Consider the following 12502-nt stretch of genomic DNA (forward strand, 5'->3'; position numbering starts at 1 on the left):
GCACTCCCTAAACGCAATAACGGTAGATTCCGGGAAAAAAGATGTCAAACCTGAACGATTGTCCAGAATATTGGATGAGGCTAAAGAGGTGTTCCAACAGGGACTGGGAACACTGAGAGGAATTAAGGCAAAAATCAAGATTGCAGAACATGCAAACCCAAAATTTTTCAAAGCCAGACCGGTACCTTATGCGATACGACCTGCTGTGGAAGCTGAGCTGGAAGGGCTAGAACATTCAGGAGTACTGTCTAAGGTGGACTGGAGTGAGTGGGCCACGCCCATTGTTCCCGTCATGAAGCGTTCATCGAGTAACAAGCCAAGGGAACCGGGGAAGGTCCGCATCTGTGGAGACTTCAAGATCACAGTTAATCCGGTGCTTCACACGGTGCAATATCCGCTTCCGCGGATTGAGGATATCTTTGCTTCATTGTCTGGTGGGAAATGCTTCACCAAGATAGACCTGGTGCAAGCGTACTTACAGATGGAAGTCGAGGAAGAGTCGCGCCAGTAAGTCACAATCAACATGCACAGAGGCTTGTATCGATATAATAGACTGGTTTTTGGAGTGGCTTCGGCTCCAGCAATTTGGCAGAGGGCCATGGAGCAGGTATTACAGGGAATTCCAAGCACTCAATGTTACTTGGACGATATCCTGATTACAGGAGATGACGATGAGGAACACCTTGCAAATTTGAAACTGGTGCTCACCAGGTTGAAGGAATATGGCCTTCGAGTTAATCGCCAGAAATGTGAGTTCTTTCAGAAACGGATCTCGTACTGTGATCATGTCATTGACCAGGAGGGGCTGCACAAGTCACCTGACAAGATCGAAGTTGTTGTGAAGGCTCCCGCTCCGGAAAATGTATCCCAGTTGAGGTCGTTCCTAGGGTTGATTAACTATTACCATAAGTTTCTGCCAAATCTATCCACGGTGCTGCACCCGCTGAATGCTCTTTTGCAGAAAGAAGTACCATGGAAGTGGAGCGAGGACTGTAAGAAGGCCTTTCGCAAAAGCAAGGCATTGATCACCTCAGAGGAAGTGTTGGCTCACTTCAACCCAACACTACCTATTCGTTTAGCTTGTGATGCTTCTCCTTATGGTATTGGAGCAGTACTCTCACACAAGTGGCCAAATGGCTCGGAAAGGCCAGTCGCATTTGCATCCAGATCATTGACCTCCGCTGAGCGCAACTATGCTCAGATAGATAGGGAGGCTCTCAGCCTGGTGTGGGGAGTAAAGAATTTTAATCATTACCTGCAGGGCCAGAAGTTTACACTGCTGACAGACCACCAGCCGTTGGTATCCATATTCAACCCTAAAAAGGGCGTTTCCATTATGACAGCGCAAAGGCTACAGAGGTGGTCCCTTTTCCTAGGCGCACACCAATATGACATAGAATACAAAGGATCAAAACAGCATGGGAATGCTGACGGTTTATCGCGCCTACCGTTGCCAACGGTAGAAGAGGCGCCTACAGTGGACCCAGTGGAGATGTTCCACTCAACCATAGTGGAATGTCTACCAGTAACAAATTCTACCATTGAAAAAGAAACGAGAAATGACCCGACTCTCTCACGAGTCTACGATTTAACGGTGAAGGGATGGCCAGCACATGGCGAACCACTGTTGCCAGCATTCTCGCAAGGAAGAGAACAGCTGTCAGTGTGCCGAGGAACCTTGATGTGTGGATCCAGAGTGGTGATTCCACCCAAACTCCAGAGTAAAGTGCTAAAGGAGCTTCACGAGGGGCATCTGGGTGGAGTGAAAATGAAGAACCTAGCCAGAGCGTTTGTGTGGTGGCCAGGTATCGATGGAGACATCGAAGAAATGACCAAGAGCTGTCTAGGATGCCAGAAAGTCCAAAACGCCCCACCACAAGCCCCTCTACATCCATGGGAGTGGCCCTCATCTCCATGGCAAAGGGTACATATCGACTTTGCTGGTCCATTTATGGACTCAATGTTCTTAATCGCGGTGGATGCACACTCCAAGTGGCCGGAGGTAATAAAGATGTCCTCCACCACCACGGAAAAAACCATCACAGTATTAAGGACCATATTTGCCAGGAATGGGCTGCCGGAACAGATCTGTTCTGATAATGGACCGCAATTCATGTCCGAAGAATTCAGGAAGTTCTTAAAGAACAATGGGGTTAAGCACTACACGTCCGCCCCATACCATCCCGCCACCAATGGATTAGCTGAAAGGTTTGTCCAGACCTTCAAGAAGGCCATAAAGGCCATGGGTAATGAAGACATAAATCTACAACATAAGGTAGATAACTTCTTGTTGGCGTACAGGAATGCAACACATGCGGTCACAAACCAAACTCCCGCCATGATGTTTTTCAATAGAAGACTAAGATGCCAGCTGGATTTGATCAAGCCAAACATCAGAAGGGACGTAGATAACCGGCAATTTCAAGGCATGAATGAAAGGCCAACTAGAACCTTCCAGATAGGTCAACAAGTTTTGGCCCGGGACTACCGTACCGAGAAATGGCAGCCTGGAACTATTTGCACACGACTAGGACCGCTGATGTATACCGTGGACATTGGTGAAAGCATAATAAGGCGCCATGTTGACCAGATCATAGAGTCATCCGAAAAGGGACAACCTACTCCACAACTCTATACGCCTAATGATGAAGCAGAGATACCCATAGTATCTACCTCCGATCCGGTGATACTGGAATCAGATGAACCCGACACTGGCATTCAAGCCGAATCGACCTTGCCAAAAGAACCTACTACACCACCGAAAACTACTACACCTCCGAGGCGTTACCCGGACCGAGTCAGGAAGCCTCCAGAGAGACTGAATCTGTAAACTGTTGTACATGAAGTTGTGTATATATGTTATGATGTTATGTTTAAGGGGAATATATACTGTTAAGCTAAAAAGGGAGGATTGTGGTGTATGTAACCGTTCCACCTTTAAGAGAACTATTTTAAGAGTTGCACTACTTTATCTTGGCTGCTGTATACTGTAATACCGGTGGTGACCACACCGGTATATAAGTGCTGTGTAATGATTTATTGGGCAGTTCCGCCCTGACCTTCGACTAGTAAAGACCTGTTAAAAGTTACTCTTGTGGTCTGTGTAGTAATTCGCAATATAACACACAGACTTAACACAGAGAGAGAGTCCTTAGCTCTTGTATGGGCTTGTGAGAGGCTGCATCCGATTTTAAAGTGATACACATGCCAGGCAAGCAAAACATTGCAGACCCACTGTCACGATTGCTGGGGGAGACAGCAAAACAGGAGAGACATTCTCACGGCTCAGAAGAATATGTGCGATTTATAGCTGTGAGTGCGACACCAAAAGCACTCACTGCTAGAGAGGTGGAGGAAGCCTCTGCTACCGACCCAGAGCTGATTGAGGTATGGAAGGCAATCACAAACGGACATTTTGAGAACTGTAAAGCTTATGCAGCAATTGCAAACGAGCTGTGCGTAGTGGGGTACCTAGTTCTTCGAGGAACACGCATCGTCCTACCCACAGTGTTACACGCACGAGCCCTGGTGTTAGCACATGAAGGACACTTGGGAATAGTTGGAACAAAGCAACATCTCAGAACCAAGGTTTAGTGGCCTGGCATGGACAAGGCAGCTGAAAAACACTGTAAAGCGTGCCACGGCTGTCAGATAGTAGCCAGACCCGATCCACCTGAACCGTTGAGACCAACACCATTACCGGAGGGCCCCTGGCAGGATGTAGCTATAGACTTACTGGGACCCTTGCCATCCAACCACTCCATTCTTGTGGTAGTTGATTATTATAGTCGCTACTATGAATACGACATCATGACCTCCACAACAACAGAGAAGGTTACTGATAGTTTAGAGTCAATCTTCAGCCGTCATGGTTTGCCAATCACCTGCAAATCTGATAATGGTCCCCAATTCAGATCTGAATTATTCAAAGAATACTGTGAAAACAACGGGATCAAACACCTGAAAACGACAGCAAAATGGGCTCAGGCTAAAGGAGAAGTCGAGCGCCAGAATGCATCGCTGATGAAGAGAATCAGAATTGCTCAGTCGGAAGGACTAGATTGGAAACATGAACTTAGAAAATATGTGACTGTGTACAGGAGCATTGACCATGCCACGACAGGAAAGAGCCCGGCAGAGCTGCTCTTTAAACGGAAAATGAGAGGAAAGCTGCCAGACATCACAGAGTCGCGTGCAGACATGGAAGTACGTGACCGGGACGCAGAACAAAAAGGCAAGTCCAAACTGTACGCAGATGAACAGCGGAGAACACAATACTCAGAGGTGGAAGTTGGCAACACGGTGCTGGTACGGCAGGACAAAGTGGACAAGTTCACCACTCCTTTTAATGGCACACCGCACAAAGTTTTGAGTAAAACAGGGAGTCAAGTAGTAGTGGAATCTCCAGAAGGAGCACGCTACTCGAGAAACACTACGTTTGTGAAGAAATACAGAACCAATGGACCAAAGGAGACACTCCATGAGCAGGAGGAAACACAAGGGACTGAGGACAGTATAGTAGACCCTGACACACATACCACTGTGACACAGGCAATACCCACTGACACCAACATGTCAGACATACCCAATACAGCCAGACCTCAAAGGGTTAGAAGAAAACCCCAAAGACTGTCTGATTATGTCACAACATAACCTGTGTGAGAACTGCATGGGTAATGTTAAATGTTTAAACCTGGGAATTATTTAGTGTGTGGTAAGACACAAGTTTGTAAAAAGTTTATAAACCAAATAAGTTATGCAGTGTTATTGTAAGCAACTGTTTGTAAGCTGCAAGTTTGTTTCCAAGGAAAAGGGGGATGTCGTGTATTGATTGCGAGTTTGACACCAGTCAATACGGTAATGTAATGTGCGAGTTTAACACCAGTAAATATGGTAATGTAATGTGCATTGCATTATGGGAATTACCCGGGCAAGCTGCAGTCAGCCATTTTACAAATAAAGTAAAGATCACAGTTATAAGCCTGTCTGCCTGACTCTGATTTAATTCGACATATCTACATGCTTGATTGAACGTATTAAAGCATAGATACAACAGTATGTAAGAGCTGTTGAAGCAGGTACTCATCTTGATCACCCAACTGAGGTTGTTGAATTTCTTGCGGCACGGTGTCAGGCTGCGTTCCATCACACTTCTGGCCGAGACCTCCTGGGCAACTTCCCTCCACATTGCCCTGAACACCTGAGGCGATGGCCTCCTTCCAGTGGCTGGGAACAACATTGCCTCCTTCGCTGCACTCCAGCCACCAGTGCCTCCAATGCCACATCTGTAAACTGACAAGTTCTCTCCCTGGGAGTGGGAACAGCCATCAGGGGATTCACTTGCTCGCAGGTCGCCTCAAAGCCAGAAATGCTGAAAATGAGCATTTGCACAACGATGCAACCTCCCCTTTAAGAGCTGGAAGCAACCAGTGTGAAGGATCATTGCTGACTGCATTGCACCTGAATTTCATTCTGCTGGTAGCGCCCCTTTAGTGCCCCACTGAGGTCATTAGCGCTTGATTTAGCGCCCCACTTCCTTCCTGGGCGCTAACACCCAATTTAGTAGAAGTTCAGAATCCTTAGCGCCTGGTGCAAAATTTTCAAAATTTCAAAAGTTAGCGCCCCAAATGGGGCGATATCCAATTTCACCCCTGGGGGCCACACCGGTATATAAGTGCTGTGTAATGATTTATTGGGCAGTTCCGCCCTGACCTTCAACGAGTAAAGACCTGTTAAAGTTTACTCTTGTGGTCTGTGTAGTAATTCGCAATATAACACACAGACTTAACAGTGGCGACGAGTACGATCTTACCCTGCGGCAGAGATACATCCAAGGCAGTGTAACGGGCGTCGAGAGGAGGCATCCGCCCTCATCATTCTGCTGAGAAAAGTCTCGGGTCTGCAGAGCAAAGGAAGAATTCTGACACGAAGCCTTCCACCAGCAACAGGCAGTGATCATCCCTTCTATCACGGTGGTGGGTAAGCCGATCAGCGACGAGCAGCAAGTCGGCCACGTTGACTGTGAGTAGGGGAGCAAATAACAAAAAAAACGGAGGATATAAGGGCGGAGAACTCGACCACGGCCGGGGAAAAGAGCCGGACAGAAGTCGGGGCTAGAGGCGCTGAGACTGGGGCAGCGTAAGGCACGGAAGCCGCGGTGAATACAAACGCAGCCGGTGTGAGAGACTGGGCTGCAAGCGGGCTGGGAGACGCAACAGCGTCGAGAGAGAGCTCGACCGCGACCGGTGAAAAAGGCCGGGCAGCTACCGAGGCCACGAGGCGCAGTGACTGGGTCAGCGTAAGGCGCGGGAGAAAATAAAAAACCGCGGAGAACTCAGCCGCAGCCAGGGGAAAGGACCGGACTGCAAGCTCGACCGCGACCGGTGAAAAAGCCGCGAGGCGCAGCGACCGGGTCAGCGTAAGGCACGGGAGAAAATAAAAAAACCGCGGAGAACTCAGCCGCAGCCGGGGGAAAGGACCGGACTGCAAGAGGGGCCGGGAGGCACGATTTGAAAACCGCTGGGGAGGGCGAACGCAGCAATACGGCAATCGCCATTACAGCCAGCGGGGGAGAAAGGCAAACGCGGGAAGCCGCCATTTTCAGAGGCGGGGGAAGAAGACAAGCGCGGGAAACCGCCATTTGTAAAAGAAAAAAAAAAAAATTCTTTTGTTTCTCAAGAAGATCGCAAGGATGCCTAAGCGTGGTAACATCAACGATTTTGATCCCGATGTTGAAGATTGGGCCACGTATGTAGAACGCATAGAGATATATTGTAAGGCTAATAAAATATCAGATGAAGATAAAGCACTAACCTTACTAAACTCAATGGGTGCGAAGACATACGGGCTATTGAAGCATCTTCTATCACCAGCTAAACCGGTGGATCAGACTTTCGCTAATATTGTTGCTGTTCTGAAGAATCATTTGAACCCCACACCGCTGATGTTAGCGGAACAATTTAAATTTTATGCGAGAACGCAACTGAAAGAGGAAAGCAACGCGGAGTATTTAATTGAACTGCGCAAGCTAGCGAAATACTGTCAGTTTGGGGAAAGCCTGACAGAGGCACTGAGAGACAAATTCGTGTGTGGATTGTCGAAAGAAGGAACACAAAAGCGGTTGCTTGAAGAGAATGATCTTACACTTGATAAGGCTGTCACTATTGCAGCATCGCACGAAGCCGCAGCGAGAGGCACCGCGGAAATGCAGCTTGATATACCTATCAATTCATCCAATGAAAAGCGACAAGTTAAGATAGTAACTATAGGTTTTTATTGGCTAAATGACAGAGCCCACCCTCGTGGGTGATCGGGTCCAACAAGGAGGAATACCAGCCAGTCGACCACCTTTATACCTGGGCAAGCAGGCGGAGCCATGGGCGGAGTCAGCTGTGGTCAGCCCAGGTATAACAGCGTGACAAGAGGTGACCTTGTGTAGTGATACAACAGTGTAAACAGTGATAACCATAGTGTAACGATATAAACAGTGATAACCATAGTGTAACGATAGTGAACGATAAAAGTGGTTTACCACATTCACCCCTTGTTTAGATTTGAGTCCGGCGGGGTGAAGTTTACTACCAGTTCGGGTATGTCAGTCTGTCCGGAGGCCTCGTGAGTCTTTCTGATCGGCGCAGCAGCGGTGGCGGTGATGCAGTATCCGATGTTAATGCTGGTGTCTGCGTGGTCGGCGAAGGCTCATGGGGTTCCGGCATGCCGTCTACCTGGGCTGGATTTGGGGGGGTGGTGGGGGGTAACGGTGGTGTCTCAGGGGTGCCCGAGGGTGCAAGGTCTCGTAAAGAGACTGTGTCCTCCCGCCCGTCTGGGTATGCCACATAGGCGTACTGGGGGTTGGCGTGCAGGAGGTCCACCCTCTCGACCAGGGGGTCCATTTTATGGGCCCTCACGTGCTTTCGCAGCAAGACGGGCCCCGGAGAAGTCAGCCATGTTGGTAGCGAGGTTCCCGTAGTCGACTTCCTGGGGAAAACAAACATTCGTTCATGGGGGGTGGCGTTAATGGCCGTGCAAAGCAGTGACCGGATGGAATGCAGCGCTGCCGGGAGGACTTCCTGCCAGCGAGAGGTTGGCAGGCCCTTAGACTTTAAGGCTAAGAGAACGGCCTTCCAGACAGTCGCGTTCTCTCTTTCCACCTGGCCGTTCCCTCGGGGGTTGTAGCTGGTGGTCCTGCTTGCAGCAATGCCTCTCGCTAGTAGGAACTGGCGAAGTTCCTCGCTCATGAAGGATGAGCCCCGGTTGCTATGTATATAGTTTGGGAACCCGAACAAGGCGAAGAGGTCGTTCAGGCATTTGATGACCGTGGTACTGGTCATGTCTGGGCAGGGGAAGGCAAAGGGGAAACGGGAGTACTCATCAATGATGTTGAGGAAGTACACATTACAGTCAGAGGACGGGAGGGGCCCCTTAAAATCGATGCTCAAGCGCTCGAAGGGGCGGGTGGCCTTGATCAGGCTTGCTCTGTCCGGCCTAAAGAAATGCGGTTTGCATTCGGCACAGGTTTGGCAGTTCCTGGTCATGGTCCTGACCTCCTCGATGGAGTACGGCAGGTTGCGGGCCTTAATGAAGTGGTAAAGTCTGGTGACCCCGGGGTGGCAGAGGTCGTTGTGGAGGGTCTGCAATCTATCAATTTGCGCGTTGGCAGGCCTGGACAGGCTGAATTCAGAGAGAATGTTTCCAATGGCCAGGGAGCACAGAACCAGGGGCCACAGTCTAAAAATAGCGGGCAAATCATTTAAAACAGAGATGAGGAAGAATTTCTTCACTCAAAGAGTGGTGAGCCTGTGGAATTCCCTGCCACAGAGGGCTGTGAAGGCTAATTCAATAAATATTTTCAAGAGAGAATTGGATATATTTCTGAAGGCTAAGGGGATTAAGGGTTACGGAGAAAAGGCGGGGACGGGGTACTGAACTGGTAAGATCAGCTATGATCTCAGACGAGGATCAGCCATGATCTCATTGAATGGCGGAGCAGGCTCGAAGGGCCGAATGGCCTACTCCTGTTCCTATCTCTATGTTACTATGTTACTTCGTGATAGAGCATCTGGGGGTTCGTTCAGTTTACCAGGCCGGTACAAGATATCATAATCATAGGTGGAGAGCTCGATTCTCCACCTCAAGATCTTGTTGTTCTTGATTTTGCCCCTCAGCTTGTTATTAAACATAAAAGCGACCGAACGCTGGTCGGTGAGGAGGGTAAATCGTTTGCCTGCCAGGTAATGCCTCCAGCGTCGTACTGCCTCCACGATCGCCTGGGCCTCCTTCTCGACCGAAGAGTGTCGGATCTCAGGGCCCTGGAGGGTCCTTGAGAAGAAGGCCACAGGTCTCCCTGCCTGGTTAAGGGTTGCAGCTAGGGCGAAGTCGGATGCATCGCTCTCCACTTGGAAAGGGATAGATTCATCTACCGCATGCATTGTGGCCTTAGCAATGTCTCCCTTTATGAGGGAGAAGGCTGCGCACGCTTCTGCCGTCAGGGGGAAGGAGGTGGACTTCATGAGGGGTCTGGCTTTGTCCGCATAATTCGGCACCCATTGGGCATAGTAAGCGATGAGCCCCAGGGTTCTCTTCAGTGCCTTTGGACAGTGGGGGAGGGGAAGCTCCATGAGGGGGCGCATTCTTTTGGGGTCGGGGCCGATGACTCCGTTCTCTACTACGCAGCCGAGGATGGCAAGATGCGAGGTGTTAAACACACATTTCTCCTTATTGTAAGTGAGGTTCAGCCGTTCGGCCGTACGGAGGAATTTCTCCAGATTAACATCGTGGTCCTGCTGGTCGCGGCCGCAGATGGTGACGTTATCTAGATAAGGGAACGTGACCTGCAGCCCGTCCTGGTCAACCATCCGGTCCATCTCCCTTTGGAAGACTGAAACCCCGTTGGTGACGCCGAAGGGAATCCTAAGGAAGTGGTAGAGGCGGCCATTCGCCTCGAAGGCGGTATACTGGCGGTCCTCAGGGCGGATAGGGAGTTGGTGATAGGCCGACTTAAGGTCGATGGTGGAGAATACCCGGTACTGTGCAATCTGATTGACCATATCAGATATGCGGGAAAGGGGGTATGCGTCCAGCTGGGTGTACCGGTTTATGGTTTGGCTGTAGTCGATGACCAGGCGGTTTTTATTGCCGGTCTTAACGACTACGACCTGGGCACGCCAGGGGCTGTTGCTCCTCTCGATGATGCCCTCCTTCAGGAGACGCTGCACCTCAGAGCTAATAAAAGCTCTGTCCCCGGCGCTGTACCGCCTGCTCTTGGTGGCGACGGGTTTACAATCGCGGGTGAGGTTAGCGAACAGGGAGGGGGGCGGGACCTTGAGGGTGGATAGGCCGCAGGTGGTACGCGGTGGGCAGTTTAAAGGCTGCTGGTTGTCGACTGTGAGTGGGGGGAGGGGTCCACCGTATGCCAAAGTGACACTTTGAAGGTGGGATTGGAAGTCCAGCCCTAGTAGGACGGCAGCGCAGTGCTGGGGCAGGACGAGGAGTTTAAAATTTTTATACTCCGTGCCCCTAACCGACAGGGTCACAACACAGTAGCCGCTGATGTCTGTAGAATGGGACCTCAACGCCATCGAGATCCGGTTGCGCGTTGGCCGGACAGTGAGGGAGTAGTGGCTCACCGTGTCTGGATGGATGAAACTCTCCGTGCTTCCGCTGTCGAACAGGCAGGTCGTGGTGTGGCCGTTTACTTTGATGTCCATCATGGACTTGGACAGGTGATGCGGGCGAGCTTGGTCCAGTGTGACGGAGGCTAGTGTATGGCTGAGCGAGCTGCTGTAGTCTGCGGGTGAGGCAGTGGTCGGGTCTGGAGACAAGGTGGCGGACGAGTGTGGTGGACAAAATGGCGGCGCCCACGACGTTGAATAAAATGGCAGAGAAGATGGCCGCCCCCACAACTCACATGAGGCCCTGCTGGCGTCAGTGGCCTTGATCAAAGATGGCCGCCCCCACGACTCACATGAGGGGATACTGGCATCTGTGGCCTTGATGAAAGATGGCCGCCCCCACAACTCGCATGAGGCACTGCTGGCGTCTGTGGCTCTCCCCCTGCAGGCCTTCGCGAAGTGGCCTTTCTTGTGGCAATCGGAGCAGGTCGCGTTTCTTGCAGGGCAGCGCGTCCTCGGGTGTTTCGCCTGGCCACAGAAGAAGCAGCCGGCAGCCCGATCGCGGGGCTCCGATGTCGCAGCCGGTACCGGGGGTGGCGGTCCCGATCGGTTCTGGGACGCCGACGCTGAGGTAGGTCCCAGAGGCGGCGGTGCGAGGGGTATTGCGGCCGGGGTCGGGCCCGAGTCCCAGGGTCGCGCAGCACAGTACCTGGAATACGCCTCGAGGTCCCGATGGGCCACTTCCAGAGAGCGAGCGAGGGCTGCAGCTGTATTCAGGTCGAGGTCCTTTGATTCGAGCAGTCTTTGCCGTGAGTACTCGGACCGAAGGCCTTTCACGAAGGCATCGTGGATATTCCCTTCAGTATTTTCTGCCGCCGTTACAGCTTTAAAGTCACAGTCCCTGCCGAGTGTTTGTAGCGCCCGTAAAAATTCATCTACAGACTCTCCTGGCTGTTGCGAGCGGGATCTTAGGAGATGTCTGGCATACATAGAATTTACCGGGCTCCGGTACTGCTCTTTCAGCAGATTGAGGGCGTCCTCGTATGTAGTAAGGTCCTGGATGAATGCAAATACTTTAGGGCTCACTTGGGCGATCAGAACTCTTAGTTTGGATCCCGGAGGCACGCCGGATTCTCCCAGGTAGGATTCGAAACAGCTCAGCCAGTGTTTGAAGTCGAGGGCTGAGTTCGCTGCCTGTGGGTTTAGATCCAAGTACGGCGGTCGGAGGGCTCGCAGCCAGGCCGGCTGCTGTGGCTGTTGTATCTGGCCGTTTGGCTGGTCGTTTGGCTGCTCCGGTCCACTCATTTCAAAATTTAGCCAATAAAATTGATATACCTATCAATTCATCCAATGAAAAGCGACGAGTTAAGATAGTAACTATAGGTTTTTATTGGCTAAATGACAGAGCCCACCCTCGTGGGTGATCGGGTCCAACAAGGAGGAATACCAGCCAGTCGACCACCTTTATACCTGGGCAAGCAGGCGGAGCCATGGGCGGAGTCAGCTGTGGTCAGCCCAGGTGTAACAGCGTGACAAGAGGTGACCTTGTGTAGTGATACAACAGTGTAAACAGTGATAACCATAGTGTAATGATATAAACAGTGATAACCATAGTGTAACGATAGTGAACGATAAAAGTGGTTTACCACACAGCTGAAGGCAGCGGTACTCAGCGTAGATCAAATGGCTTCGGGTACAACGAAATGTTATCGTTGTGGGAAGACAACACACGATCAGAACCAATGCTGGTTTAAAAACCAGGAATGTAGAAAATGTGGCAAGCTTGGTCACATAGCTAAAGTATGCCGGTCAGGAAAGAAGACCAGAAACAAAAAGTCACCACAGGAAAAGTGCAGAAAGGTACATAAGGTGGCTGAGAAGAGTTCGGATGA

This window comes from Somniosus microcephalus, chromosome 3 (assembly GCF_052327205.1).
Source record: "Somniosus microcephalus isolate GS21.2 chromosome 3, FLI_Smic_1.0, whole genome shotgun sequence".
Classification (NCBI taxonomy): domain Eukaryota; kingdom Metazoa; phylum Chordata; class Chondrichthyes; order Squaliformes; family Somniosidae; genus Somniosus; species Somniosus microcephalus.